The sequence below is a fragment of the Sturnira hondurensis genome, unplaced genomic scaffold, assembly GCF_014824575.4.
Source record: "Sturnira hondurensis isolate 20B ecotype Veracruz unplaced genomic scaffold, ASM1482457v3 Scaffold0001304, whole genome shotgun sequence".
Lineage (NCBI taxonomy): Eukaryota > Metazoa > Chordata > Mammalia > Chiroptera > Phyllostomidae > Sturnira > Sturnira hondurensis.
The window spans coordinates 3180418-3196287 of record NW_028073935.1 but is presented as its reverse complement, the minus strand read 5'-3'; the positions used below and the strand labels follow the sequence as shown (position 1 = coordinate 3196287).

Below are 15870 nucleotides of genomic sequence, written 5' to 3'. Positions count from 1 at the left end.
TTTTATGAAGCCAGCATCACCTTAATTCTAAAGCCAGATAGAGACACAACAAAGAAAGAAAACTTCAGGCCAATATCGCTGATGAACATAGACGCTAAAATCCTGAATAAAATATTGGCAAATCCCATCCAACAATACATCAAAAAGATCATACACCATGACCAAGTGGGATTCATCCCAGGGATGCAAGGATTGTTCAGTATTCGCAAATAAAAAATGTAATACATTTACTGTATTACATTTACATAAACAAAAGCAAAGGCAAAAACCACATGATCATATCAATAGGAGCAGAAAAAGTTTTTGATAAGGTACAACACCCATTTATGATAAAGGCACTCAGAAAAATGGGAATAGAGGGGGCATTCCTCAATATAATAAAGGCCATATATGAAAGACCTACAGTCAACATCATAGTCAATGGGCAAAAACTAAAAGCTTTTCCACTAAGATCAGGAACAAGACAAGGTTGCCCACTTTCACCACTTCTATTCAATATAGTATTAGAAATTCTAGCCACAAGGATTATACAAGAAAAGGAAATAAAAGGCATCCAAATCGGAAAGGAGGAAACAAAACTGTCATTGTTTGCAGATGACATGATAGTGTACATAGGAAATCCTATAGCCTCTACCCAAAAACTGCTCAAACTAACAAATGAATTTGGCAAAAACAGCGGGTTACAAAGTCAATATCCAGAAATCAAAGGCATTTTTGTATACCAATAATGAAACAGCAGAAGCAGAAATCAAGAAAAAATCCCATTCAATATAGCAAAAACAAAAATAAAATATCTGGGAATAAACCTAACCAAGGAGGTAAAAGACCGGTATGCAGAAAACTAGACAACACTGAAGAAAGAAATCAAGGAAGACACAAACAAATGGAAACATATACCGTATTCATGGATTGGAAGAATTAACATCATCAAAATGTCCATACTACCCAAAGCAATTTACAGATTCAATGCAATACCTGTTAAAGTGCCAATGGCATATTTCACAGACATAGAACAAACACTTCAAAAATTTATATGGAACCACAAAAGACCACAAATAGCAGCTGCAATTTTGAGAAAGAAGAACAAAGTAGGAGGGATTACAATACTTGATATCAAACTGTATTACAAGGCCACTGTAATCAAAACAGCCTGGTACTGGCATCAAAACAGGCACATAGACCAATGGAACAGAACAGAGAGCCCAGAAATAAACCCAAATTTCTACAGTCAATTAATATTCGACAAAGGGGGCAGTAACGTAAAATGGAGTAAAGATAGCCTCTTCAACAAATGGTGTTGGGAGAACTGGACAGCCACATGCAAAAAAATGAAACTTGAGCACCAACTTACACCTTATAGCAAAATAAATTCAAGGTGGATAAAAGACTTAAATATAAGCCATGAAACCATTAAAGTCCTAGAGGAGAGCATTGGCAGGAAAACCTCAGATATTTCACACAGCAATATTTTTACTGATATGTCCCCTCGAGCAAGGGACATAAAGGAAAGAATAAACAAGTGGGATCTCATCAAAATTAAAAGCTTCTGCATGGCTAAGGAAAACAGTATCAAGATAAAAAGAGAACCAACTGTTTCGGAAAAGATATTTGCCAATGGTACCTCAGACAAAGGTTTAACCTCCAAAATATACAAAGAACTCATACAACTCCACTCAAAGAAGATGAGCAACCCAATTAAAAAATGGGCAAAGGACTTGAACAGACACTTCTCCAAGGTGGACATACAGAGGATCCAGAGACCTGTGAAAAGATGTTCAATATTGCTAGCTATCAGAGAGATGCAAATTAAAACCACAATGAGATACCACTTTACACCAGTCAGAATGGCCATCATAAACAAAGCAACAAACAAGTGCTGGAGAGCTTGTGGGAAAAAGGGAACTCTAGTCCACTGTTGATGGGATTGCAGACTGGTACAACCACAATGGAAAACAGTATGGAATTTTCTAAGAAAACTAAAAATGAACACGCCTTTTGACCCAGCAATTCCATTGTTAGGAGTATATCCCAAGAACCCTGAAACACCAATCCAAAAGAACCTATGCACCCCGATGTTCATAGCAGCACAATTTATGATAGCCAAGAGTTGGAAGGAACCTAGATGCCCATCTAGGGGCATCAAAATGACTGGATCAAAAAACTATGGTACATTTACACAATGGAATTCTATGCAGCAGAAAGAAAGAACGAGCTCCTACCCTTTGTAACATCATGGATGGAACTGGAAAGCATTATGCTGAGTGAAATAAGCCAGGTGGTGAAAAACAAATACCATATGATCTCACCTTTAACAGGAATCTAAACAACAAAATAAACAAGCAAGCAAAATAGGACCAAAGACACTGAAATACAGAACAGGATGCAGGTACCAGAGGGGAGAGTGGAGAGAATTACAGGGGAAAGGGGAAGGATTCACATGAACAAATATAAAGGACACATAAACAATAACTGTGGTGGGCAGTGGAGATGAGAGGGAGGTGGGGAGCACTGGGGGGCAGGGCTGGGAATTTAAGACAGAAAACTGTACTTGAACAAGAATTAAAATAAAAAATGCCAAAAAAATCTTTAAAACTGTATCCCAAGGTCTGGAGGGGAAGAAGGTAGGGGGGACCCAGAAGCTGACTGAGGTATATAACTCCTGGAGTCCTCATAGGCAACTCAGACTAGCTGAATGCCGTCTTGTAGCCAGGTGCTCAAGTGTATAAAACAAACTTACTAACAACTTTATTTCCTCTATATGTGGGTCATTCAGACTAGTTGGGTGCCTGCTTGCAGCTTCATGTTTGTATGTGTTTCATAAATAAACTTGCTATCTGGTTTCCACTATACATGTTTGTCTCTTGCCTGAATTCTTCTGCAAGCAAGACAAGAACTGAGGAGAGGCAATCCCCTCACTTGGATCTTCCTGGTGGAAGAAAGAGACTAGACTTCAGGTGGTGAGCACAGTATAGAATAAAGACCTTTTGCAGTATAAAGGCATACTCCTGAATTCATGTTTTTAACCAATGTCACCACATTAAATTTATTAATAAAAATGGACAAGTTTTGAGGCAAGTGCAAATAACAAATATATTCATTATTATAATTAATATTTTTAGCAGATAAGTAAGACAAATGGTTTCTGAATTCAACATAAATTCCTAAGTATATAGGCCTTGTTGGTGTCTTGGGATAGGTATCAACTTCCAATGTTGATGGCTTCCTATCCTTAAGGAGTCTTTGAAATCCATTGTAGATGGATGCAGGTTCAGAGATGGGGTAGATGTTTATTCATGGCTAGGTGCCTTTTTTAGATGAGAAATGTGAATGCATGAATTAATTTCTATAAGTTTAGCTGCACAAGGATTCCAACAAGGTTGGAAAGTCTTTTATTTGATGTTCTTTCCAATAGACAAAATATGATTATAAGCCATGATCTTTGAAGTTTTCATCTCCTAGGAGCACACTGTGAAATTAATCAGTTACTAATTTATCAACTTTTTAAATTGGTTCATATGTTCTTGACAAGAATGTCTCATTTTAGTGAGATTGGTTCATATGTCCCTTCATGCAGATGTATTGGGTGACCAGTGACTCTATAATAAGGAGAAAGGCTATGTTTACCACAAGGGGTAAATCTTAGGTTGAGGAGCACTATAGGAAGAGCTTTTCACCAAGGGAGATTAAAAGCTTCTGAAAATTTCCTGAGTTGAGTTTTAATTGTACCACTGGTATATTCCATCAAACCAGATGACTGGGAGTGATAAGTACAATAAAGATTCTTTAGAATACCTAGCTGGTGTAGCTCAGTCGATTGAGCACAGACCTAAGAAGCAAAGGGTCACAGGTTTGATTTCCAGTTAGGGCACATGCGTGGGTTGCAGGCCAGGTCCCTAGTTGGGGCCAGATGATAGGCAACCATACATTGATGTCTCTCTCCCTTTCTTCCTCCCTCCCTTCCCTTCTCTCCAAAAATAAATAAATAAAATATTTAAAGGTTTTTAAAAAGATTTTATGTATATATCTTTAGAGGGTAAGGAAAGGAGAGAGGGAGAGAAACATTAATGTATGGCTGCCTCTCATGCGTCCCCTGCTGGGAACTGGCTTGCAACCCAGGCACGTGCCCTGACTGGGAATTGAACTATGATCTTTTGGTTCACAGGCCCATGCTCAATCCACTGAGCTACACCAGCCAGGGGTAATAAATAAAATGTTTTTAAAAATGAATTAAAAAACAATTCTGTAGAACAGGCCAAATGTTACAGATGGATTGTACAGTTTTCCCAATGAAATGAGTCCCTCAATCACTATGTAACTCATAGGGAATTCTCCAACTAGGAATTATTATTATTTATTCATTTTTTAAAAGATTTTATTGATTTATCTTTAGAGGGGAAGCGAAGGAGAGAGCGAGAGAAATATCAATGTATGGTTGCCTCTCGTACATCCCCTGCCGGGAACTGGCCTGCAACCCAGGCATGTGCCCTGACTGGGAATTGAACTGTGATCTTTTTATTCACAGGCCCACGCTCAATCCACTGAGCTACCCCAGACAGGGCGGAATTATTATTTTTTCAATAATAATATACCGCCCTGGCTGGTGTAGCTCGGTGGGTTGAGCACGGGCCTGCGAAGCAAAGGGTTGCTGGTTTGATTCCCAGTCAGGGCACATGCCTGGGTTGCAGGCCAAGTCCCCATTAGGGGATGTGTGAGAAGCAACCACACATTAATGTTTCTCTCCCACTCTTTCTCCTTCCCCTCTCTCTAAAAATAAATGAATAAAATATTAAAAAATATAATAATATACCTACTATTCAGGATGTTGCTCTTCTGCAAGGGAATGCCTCAACCTAATGAGAAAACATGCAAATCATAACATATATTTTGTGTCCTTGAGATGATAGCATTTGGATAAAATCCAGTTACCATAACTCAAATGGACCAAAGGCAGTGGGAAATGTTCTTGGGATCTGTGAAGTAGTTTTCCAAGATTATATTTTGGACAGATAAAACATCTGCCATACACTTTGTGAGCTATAGTAGAAGATTTCTGTTAATATTGTTTACTCCATGAACTCATCCTTTCAGAATCCCAATGTGTTAGCTCATGTGAATGTTGAATTAAGGTTGGTTTCTCAATGGGTCTCCACTATATTTGTTTGTTTGAGTCAAATGTTCCTTCTTTTTGTTGCCATATCTTTCTTTGTTCTTCTGTAGCTGTCTTGTGGAACTGCAATAGAACATCTATTGATTTAGCAGGTCTGGATAATTTGATTGCTCAATAAATTATGTCCTTTTGCTTCCACAGTGGCAGCTTTAGAATGTCCTGGGATTTTGATAATTTCCAATTGTTTTAGTTGCTGCGTGATATCTAATAATTCTGCAACCTGGTTTCCATTCTTTATAGACTGCCCTGAGAAAGTTAAGAAACCTTGCTGCTTCCATAACATTCCAAAATTGTAAGCTACACCAAAGGCACAGTGACTATCAATGTAAATAGAGGCCAATGGACAAGCATGAGTTAGAGGAATTAATTCAGCTTTTTGGACAGATCTTATTTCAGGTAAATAAGAACTTTTTATTACATTTGCCATGAAGGTTATTGCATATCCAGCTCAGTAATGTCCCTATTTCTCTTTGATAACATCCATCTGTAAACCAAATTAAATCAGCATGGCCAGTAAGAGTTTCCTATAAATCATGTCTAAGAGCAAGAAGGTAGTAAGGAGGTAGAATGTAATTGTGTCTTTATCCTGTAAAGAGGGTAGTAAAATTGCTGGGTTGAGACTGTTACATTGAGTTAAAGTAATGTTAGGTGCAGAAAGAAGGAGTACTTCATAAGAAGCTAGGTGGCTGACCAAATAATGCTGAGTATGTTGAGAGTTCAACAAAAATTCAATAGAATGAGGAATATGAATGGTTAAAGAGGAGCCTATGACTATTTCTTTTGTTTATTTGCATAACATGGCTTTAGCAGAGATGGCCCTACTAAATCTAATTGCTGACCGTAATATCCTATAAGTCTATGATGATCTCCATGTTTCTGAGTTAGACTCTTAAAGCATTTCTTTTATTTTCATGCAGAAAAAAGAAGGTTTATAAATAGAGTGTTCCAAAGTGGGAGTTTTAGATAATTCTATAACTAGAGCTTCTATAATTCATTTTCCTTCAGGGGTTCATTGGATTAGATCAGGTTAATCTGATTTTAATGAGGCATATAGAGGTTGAGTTATAATGAAAAATTGTAACCCAGTTGCAATTTTTATCCAGTTAGCTCTAGAAATCTCCTAAACTGTTTCTCGGTTCTTTGAAGAGGAAAAGATAGTGTGCCTCTGAGTATTTCAGGAAAAGTTAGTAATACATTTTTAGATGTAAGATGGCCAACGTATTTTACTTGGCACACATAAAATTGAAGCTTGTCTTTTGAGACTTTATGTCTCTTTACAGTTAGCTATTATAATAGGTAAAATGCATTCTTTTGAGAGTCTAGTACTATAGTAGATGATAAATATAAATCATTCACATACAGAATTAGAGTAGAATCTTTGGGAAATTGAACATTATTTAAATCAGCCTTTGCAATCTGAGAGAAATATGTGGGATTTTCCATATATCCCTGGAGCATTATTGTCTAAATAAATTAGAGATCTCACCAGGTGAAAGTTACAAGGTATTGACTTTCCTTTTCTAAAGGAATGCTGGAAAAGATACTACATAAATCCATCACTGGAAAATAGTGGTAGTCTACAGGAATGAATGGCTGATAATAGAGTGTGTAGATTTAGAACCACAGGATATCTGGGAATAACTATTTTATTTATAGATGAGATCCTGTACAAATCTCTACTATTTCCCATTGGGTTTTTTTTTTTTACTGGGAGAATAGGAGAATTACAGCGGTTTATGTATGGAATTATAAGCCCCCCTTGTAAGTAATCCTGTATAAGGGCTTAATTCCAGCTGGTACATCAGGTCTCAAAGTATATCAATGAATATTAAGTAGTGGAAAATATGGTCAATAGTTGTTTTGAAAGGAGTGGCTGACTTAATCTTGCCAATATCTACACTAGAAAGAGTCCAGGGTTTCTTAGGAACAGCCTGCAGCAAATGCTGTCTCAAAATTAGTTTCCTCTTTTGGAGATTCCTTTAAAGTAAGTTATTATTTTTTCAATTGGTTCACTGTCTGATTCCTTTAGTTTTAAATACATTTTGCCTTTATGAGAAAAGAATATGTGGGCATCATAGGTTTTAAGAAAGTCTCACCCTATCAGGTGAATTGGGACAGATTTGACTAGTAAAAAATATACGTCACTCCATAACATTCCCTAGCTGGCAGGAAATAGGTTTGATTTAAAAACAGACATTAGTTGATTAGTTATCCCTATCATTTGTTTAGAAGCTTTACTCTAAGGGAGGAAAGTAAAATTTAATTGGCTAGAGTTAAGAACAGATAAAATAATTCCAGTAGTGGTAGTTTCCCATGGTAATGTCCGTTTCTCCTAAAGTATTGATAAGGAACAGAGGAAATGCTCTCTTGTAATCTTAATAGCAGTTCTGCTTGCTTCTGTTACTTTTCTTATTCTAAATTCTTTTTAAGTTTTCTAAAATCTTGCTTAAGATTACCTGTTTTTCACAGTAAAACACCATCCCTTCTTCTCTTGTCAAAATGGCCACTGGGGAGGTTTGACCTGAAGGCTTAATTGCTGGAGCTATAAACTTATAATTTTAGCACTTTATCTATTTCTTTCTTTTGGCAAGAATTGCTAGTTCATTATTATGCAGCTCAGCCAATTTAATTCATGTTGTTTAATCAGAGTTACAAATTCTTCATCTAATCCTTCCAAAAAAGCCAAATTGGGCAATAGATCATTTTGATGATACTTAAAACTGTTTAGAGACAATCCTGAATATTATTTGAAAATGTCTTCAGAATGTTCAAAGAAAGCGAGGACAGTTTCATCAGGTTTTAACTTACATTGCTAGATTTTAGTCAAGTTCACTTTCTGGGGGAAAAAAAAATCTCAGGTATGACTTGTAAAGCCAGAGGCTGATTTCGTGCATTTTCCTGGACTGTTTCTCTCTTTTTAAAAAAAATTCTCTATAAGACTTTTCCAGGAAACCTTACTTAACCATTTTGCTGCCTTCCTCTCAGAAACCAATAGGTATATTAATTGAAATAAGTCAGAATATCCGAGATCATATTTTCTAACAGTTCAATCAAATTACTTTTAGAATCCAACAGGGCCTTGGAGAGGATCAGGAACATTTTTAGTTAGATATCTTAATTTTTTTCTAGCCTAAGGAGAGTAAATAATTGCTTGTTTCCCTCTTCCAAGACTGGCTTTTCCCTAAAGGGACCTGCCAAATTTCCCTCTTTTTTTTTTTTTTGGTCCAATCTATCCCAGCATGGCTCTCTATCTTTAATTTCCCCTAGGTCAGTTGGGCGTGGTGGTGGATGAGGTGTAGGAGTGAGAGAAGGAGAGCGAGAAAGGGAGGACAAGTCCTGATGAGGTAGCTCAGAATGTAAAGGATATAGGGAGGTTGGAGAAGGAAAAAGTGGGGCATTGGCATTGAGTAGCTATTGAAGGTTTCTTTAGTTCAGAGACAGTCTAAAGTTTTCTGATTAACCTCCTGAAGAGAAGAAAGTCTATCTATACCCCATTTAGACACTTCTATTTTTCCATTAAGATAAACTTTCCATTCATTCCATTTCAGTTTAGGGCCAGCTTTTCCTGATTCTGCACACAGAGAAATTAATGTAGAAGTATCAAAGGACCCTCATTTCAGCCATCTTAAACTGAGGTCTTTTTCGTTAAGCTTTTTCATTTCTGTATATACTTGCAAGTAAAGTCTCCATACAAATTGTACATAAAACCTGCAGGAGTATTAAGGGGAGGCTGACCATCTTGGTGTTATTTAGCCTTGGAGGCATGATTCCCCATGTTAATTTTAGTTTTATTTTGAGACCTGCAGATTCTGAACAAACTTCTAGAGACGTTATATGGTATGTTGAAATATGATGCTTTTGGGATAAACAACAAGGGGCTGTCACTTCCTGAGTTGCTTGAACTCTTTTATATGCCCCAGTTTTTCTCTTCCAGTCCCAAACCCCAGCTGCCTAATAGAACTGTTAGGACTCAGAGCACTAGGTCACCAGCCTTTATGCAGGTGAGCCAAATATTAACTAATGTGGTGGAGACCCCTATAGGACTTCACATCTGAGAGGAACCTCCATGAAATCATAGTTACCCAAGGATACTGGAGATTTGGAGTCAAGGAGCAAGTGCCATTTCTCTTCAGAGCTAAATGAGTTCAGTCTCTTATTTAACTCAGCAAAGATTTTGTTCGGACTCCCAGTAAGCAATTCTAATTGAAAAGTCAAAATTAAAAGCAGTTGACCATGTTTCTTTTTCTCTGGGTTATCTCAACATTTATCCTTTATTGTCACCTCTAGGGTTTTCTAAGAACAGCTCGAGTAAACTCGGGACCTGCTACTTAAAGCAAAGAGGTCCAAGATTCCAAGAAAAAAACTCACTGAAGTTCACTCGATGTAAAGAAGGGAGCCAGTGGGGTACAATGGGTCCCTGCTAATGTCTAGTGCTGTGTGCAGATCCACAGGGTTGTTCTTGAGTGGGCTTCTTTATAATCCTGCTGGCTATGCCAAGTAAATGTGTGGAAAGAACTCCACACCTATAGAAAATTTTGTAAGAGTTTATATAGACAAATTTTGAGGGCTGGCCTTCTGAAAACAAACACTAGAAGGATTGAGAAAATGCTCCACAGAATGGGAGTTTTTCAGTTTATTTTATACATTTAGAATCAAAGGAGAAAACACAAGGAAGGCTACATGAAATCCACTGGTAGTAAATCAAGGAGAAGGGAGAAAGCAAAGTGAGGAGATCTCTAAGACTGGATACAAAATGAAATGGAGAGATTCATTCTTCTTTTATACTGGTGGGTACAGGACAGGTAACATAAAACAATAACTGTAAATAGAAATAGTACTATAACAGGGTGCAACCAAGGGGGCTCCCAAATGGGGATTTGTAATGGGGATCAGAACTCAGGGTGTCCAGGAAATACTAGAAAAATATGTGCATGATGTCCTCACCCCCACAGGTCTGAGCTGGGGGATGGGACACATGGAGCAGGGCCACTGACAGTTGTTTTGAATAGCAACAGTTTTGAAATAGAGGTTGAATAGCAACCTCTAGAATGGTCATTTAACATATCTATAACCTTTAACTTGTTTCATAGATGTGTTAAACAGCTGTGGCCATGCTTTGAGCAAGGGGGATGGGAGTGACTTCAACCCAGGATGTAACTAGGAGGCAACTCCCCCTGGTTACAGTGCCTGTGTAAAAGCTTGCAGATGATTGGCTCCATGCCACAGGACCATGCCTGCCTGGACTTACTATGGCAGCCCAGTAAAACTGAAAGAATACAGGAATGCTGGCAGGTGTAACTGATTGTGGGAGGAGTTGGAAATGGGGCTGCAGAGGAAGATTGGCACAGGGATTTAAACCTGGGTGGGGCGGCCAGGTGGGCTTTTTGGGACTATGTGGCTTTGGTGAAAGTTGGGATTGTGCAGCTTTAGGGTATGCTTTTTTTGCCATGTGGCTTAGGAAGCAAGAGAGACTTTGCTGGGAAGAAAAGGGGTGAAAGGATTCTTGTTGGTGGGCCATGAGAAGGTACCATGTGGTTTTGGATTAACTGGAGATCATGGTGGCAACACAGCTGATGGTGCTGGAACCAAGGGGTTGCCTGAAACATGGATTTCTACTTCTTTTCCTGAGATACGGTACCCCGGACTGGGCAAAGGGGAGAAGGAAGGACTGTGAGTTTGTGGGTATTCTAAAGGACTTTAATATTTTTAATGAAGACATTAAGTCATTACTCTAAGTCTGTATAACTTTTTAAATAAATAATTCCTTTCTTTTTCACCAATCTCTGGCATTGAGAGACATCTTTCCCTAGTGGCAGGCAAGGTGAACTCATTACAGTGCAGAGGGAGTCCCAAAGCACAAGGGTGGGTCCACTTGATAATAGTTTATCATTTGCACCCCACCTCCCCGCCACCAGGTTAGTTCTGTAACAGTACTTGAGCAACAAGATAACAATAAGGAGTTTCTTGGTCTTGTACTCTGGTGCTTTCACGCTTGGGTGCTGGCAGTTGTGCCTTTGAGGGTTATGGAAAAGAAAATTCCTTTGACATTTAAAGGTATATTCTCTTAGATACACAAGAACAATGGGCAGAGCTTGCTTAAGGTAAATACTGACCTTTGCTAAGGAAGCTAACTCAAGGCCTGGGACATGACTACCCACCTTGACCTGCCTCATTAGAAATTATGATCAGACCACCCTGCGTTATACTTGATTACTGAATTCACCACACTTGCTGCACAGATCCTCTTTTCCATTCAGAGTACCTATATCAATATTGTCTTAAATAATACAAACACTGTGGATGTTATAATATATATAACACCAGACATCAAAAATAAAAAGATAATGTGAAGAAAAAATTCATATTTATTTATAGGTATAGTGATTCATGCAATGATAATGAAGAAGCAGCAATATGATTGCTTTATGCTGTAAAGTCTAGTGTAATCAATATACTTGCATCATGGTTGCCTAGCATATACACTAATAAATGAATCACTGTAAAATTTTTATGGCATACAATAGTACAGTAGTATTTATAATACAGTATAGAAAACATTGTTACATTTAAAAAAACACTTACAATAATAGGCTGATATACAGTTTCTCAAGTTATGAGAGGGGCATACTGTATGGTAATCTAATTCTTTGAAAGCAAAGTTATAGAAGAGTAAGAAAACTAACACATTATTGATTTTATATTAAATATCACTCACTCATTTCAATACAAGGTTTTTATATGATATTCTATATGAAAAATACTTAGGCAGAACTTCTGGCCAAGATGGAGGCTTAGGTAGACACACTTTGCCTTCTCACATAACCAAAAGGAGGACGACAACAAATTAAAAAACAAAAAACCACCAGAACTAACAAAATCAAACTGGACAGAAGTCTGACAAGTAAGGAGTTAAAGAAAAAACATTCATTTAGACTGTTAGGAGGGGCAGAGATGGGCATCTAGAACTGAGAGGATGCATGGCAAGGTGGTGGCTGGCACAGCGAGCAGTCCCACATTTGCCAAGGATAAACCAGGAGAAAAAATCGGGGAGTGAGACAGACTGTGCAACCCAGGGTTCCAGTGTGGAAAAGAAAGACTCAAAACCTCTGGCTGTAAAAACCTGAGGTTGTTGCAGTAGTGGGAGAAACTATCAGCCTCACAGGAGAGTTCATTGGAGAGACCCATAGGGTCTTAGAACATACATAAATACACCTACCTGGGAATCAGCACCAGAAGGGCTCAATTTGTTTGTGGGTGGAAGGGAAGTGACTGAAAGCCTGCCGAGAGCTGAGCAAGCTGCCTTGTTCCCTCTTTGACCCCTTCCCCACATACAGCACCGCAATGCAGCAAAGTGGGTTGCCCTGCCCTGGAAAATACCTAAGGCTTTGCCCCTTACAATGTAACAGGTGCATGGGGACAAAAAAAATATGGCCCAAGTGAAAGGTCAAGGCTCCAAAAAAAGGACTAAATGTTGAGGAGATAGACAACCTATAAGATGCAGAGTTCAAAAAACACTGCTAATCAGGATGCTCACAGAAATTGTTGAGTATGGTTGCAAAATACAGGGAAAAAAACGAAGGCTATGGAAAGTGAAATAAAAGAAAATGTACAGGGAACCAACAGTGATAGGAAGGAAATTGGGACCCAAATGAATGATTTGGAGCAGAACGAAGAAATAAACATTCAACAAGAACAGAATAAAGAAATAAGAATTCAAAAAAATGAGGAAAGGTTTAGAACCTCTGGGACAACATTAAGTGCTCCAACATCTGAATCAGGGGAACCAGAAGGAGAAGAGGAAGAGCAAGAAATAGGAAACTTATTTTAAAAAATAATGAAGGAGAGCTTCCCCAATCTGTCAAAGGAAATAGACTTCCAGGAAGTCTATTCCAGGAAATAGACTTCCTCAGGAAGCTCAGAGAGTCTCAAAGAAGTTGGACCCAAGGAAGCACATGCCAGGGCACATCATAATTATATCACCTAAGATTAAAGATAAGATAGAATATTAAAAGCACCAAGAGAAAAGAAGACAGTTACTTACAAAGGAGTTCCCATAAGACTGTCAGCTGATTTCTCAAAATTAGGACAACTCTAACTGAACAACCATATTTTTTTTCAATGAACTCTGAACTTTTTTTGGCCTCCTACCCCTCCAAGGGGTTCCCCACTTCTGCTGCATTTAATGACTCAAAACTTTGGTGTTGTTGACCTCAGACCCCACTTTGCCATCCACAATCCTGCAGGTCATGGTCTTTTGGATGGTTTGTAAGGAGTGGCTCTTGTCCCGGGCATCAACAAGATTGAAGCCCTCCCCTTCTTCCAGTAGGCTGAAGTAGGAGGCAGTCTTAGCCTCCAGCTTGACCTTGATGTTCAGCAGGGCCTCATACTCCTGGGCCTGGTGCTGCCTCTCTGCCCAGGTCCGGGTCAGCTCTGACTCCAGATGCAGCAGGACCCCACTGAGTTGTTCCATTTGCATGGCATAGACCTCAGGCTGTTCTCCAAACTGACCTTCAGATTTCTCATTAAGTCCAGGTCAGTCTCCAATGACCAGACCACATGTCTCAGCTCCATAAGTGTCATTTCAGAAGAGCCTATCTCAGTCATCTGTGAGGTGACCACTGTGGTGCTCTCTTCGATCTGTTGGGACCAGTACTTGTCTAGTTCCTTTTGGTCCTTCCAAGACAGCTCATTATACTGGGCCCAGATGTCTGCCATGATTTTGCCAAGGTTCTGAGATTTGGAGGCATCCAACTCTATGGTCAACCCAGAACTGGCAATCTGGTTTTGTAGACCATTTACTTCCTCCACATTGTTCTTCTTATGAAGAGCAGCTTCTCCTTGAGAGCCTCGATCTCTGTCTCCAGCTGCAGCCAAGTGATATTGGTGTCATCAGTGACCTTTTGGGGCCCATTGATGTCATTCTCCACAGAATGGGTACATGGCCAGCTCTGTATCATACTTGACTCTGAAGTCATCAGCAACTAGACAGGCACTGTCAATCTGCAGAATGATACGGGTATTGTCCATAGAATTTGCAAAGATTTCAGCCCTCAGGTCCTTGATGGTCTTGAAATAATACCCCCAGTCTCTGACCTGGCATCCCTTCTTCTCTAAGTGTTCCGGAATTTTGCTCTTCAGTCTCCAATTGCCAGCCTCCAGGCTTCTCACCCTCTCTAGGTAGGAAGCCAGGCAGTAATTCAGGCATTGCATAGTCTTCTTCTCACTCTGGATGCCCCCTGAGTGAGGCCCCAGGGGTCAGCCCCCAGGATGACCCCTGGCCATCTCTACCCAGGCCCCTGGATTCCTGGCTGCCCTACACGCTGGTGGAGTGGGACACTGCAATCCAGGAGCCCAAGCCCTCAGCACCTGCATAGGCGCTGGCCATGCTGCTGGCTGGCCCAACCTGGTAGCTGGGCAACTGCATGGAGCCCAGGGTCTGATAGCTTATGAAGAAGCTGGAGTGTGTGCTGAAGCTCATGTTGTTCAGGGAGGAAGGTGAGAAGCCAAGACTTAGGTTGAAGCTGCCTGAAAAATAATACATTTTTTTAAAAAAAGGACTTCCTTTTGATTTATTTATAGTATTTTTTGTTACCTCTTTGTATAGATTTTTAAAAAGTATATGACTCTAAAAAGTCATATATACATAACTTAGGTATCGTCAACTAGTGTCAACATTTTACCATTTTGTGATAGCATTACACATCCCTAAGTTCCTCTTCATTTTTTTCCATCCTGAGATTTCTTAGTCTGGGTGGTTGAAACAGGTATTATTCTTGGCCATGTGTGAGTGCCAGACACTGTTCCCACACATCCTTTCAGGTGGTTGTTTCGTGGCCTGGAGCAATTTTCTTACATGCCTGTGCTTATGAGTACTCATTTGAATACTTGAGGGGGACCCTCTAGAGATCTTTGGAGTTCTCTCTCTGTATAGTCTTCTTTCCAATATCCAGTACTGTAAACTTTAGATACCTTGGTCTCCCTGGACTTCCAGCCCTATCTCTTTACTTCAGGGAGTTTGCTCAGTTCTACCTGGAATACTCTTCTCTGGTCAAGGGCTGGGAAAACACAGGGTTCACTTGTTCATTTCCTGTTTCTTATAGATCACTGTCCTTTGTTGTCTGATTTTCAGTATTTTGAAAACAATCATTTTTTAATATTTTGTGCTGTTTCAAATATTTGGCTGGTTCCTGCCACTTTATCTGGTCTGTGTCTAGATGTCTCAGGAGTTTTTTTCTATTTTAGAAAATAGAGCTAATTTTCATAATCACATGTCAGTATGTTGATATGTAATGCTTTTTAATTGATATTTAAATGAATTAACAATTTTAAATGTTTTGTTTTAATTTCCATTGTGGTGAATATTGATAGATGTAGCCCACATAAATAAAAGCTCCTTGGTATCCTCAAGATATTTTAAAAGTATAAAAGAAAGACTCAAAGGATTGCAAACCACTTACATATATGAGTTTATTTAGTCCCTGCAACATCTTTGTGTAGTGGGTACTATTGTTACAAACCCTATTTTATAGAGGAAGAGACTGAGGCCCAGAGCAATGAAGCTATTGTTCAAGATCATGTGGTTAGTAGGTGTGAGACAGTATTTGAACCCAAGCAGCCTGATTCCATGGCTTGTGCTCTTAAACCAGCATGCAACACTGTCTTTAATAGCATGGGTTTTTCAATTTGTCACAACATTTCTAAGC

General features: G+C 39.1%; 1 pseudogene; it reads right to left on the bottom strand.

Annotated features, from left to right (window-relative positions):
• Nucleotides 1-13336: 13336 nt before the first annotated feature.
• Nucleotides 13337-14686, bottom strand: LOC119004264 (keratin, type I cytoskeletal 18-like; annotated as a pseudogene).
• Nucleotides 14687-15870: the final 1184 nt, after the last annotated feature.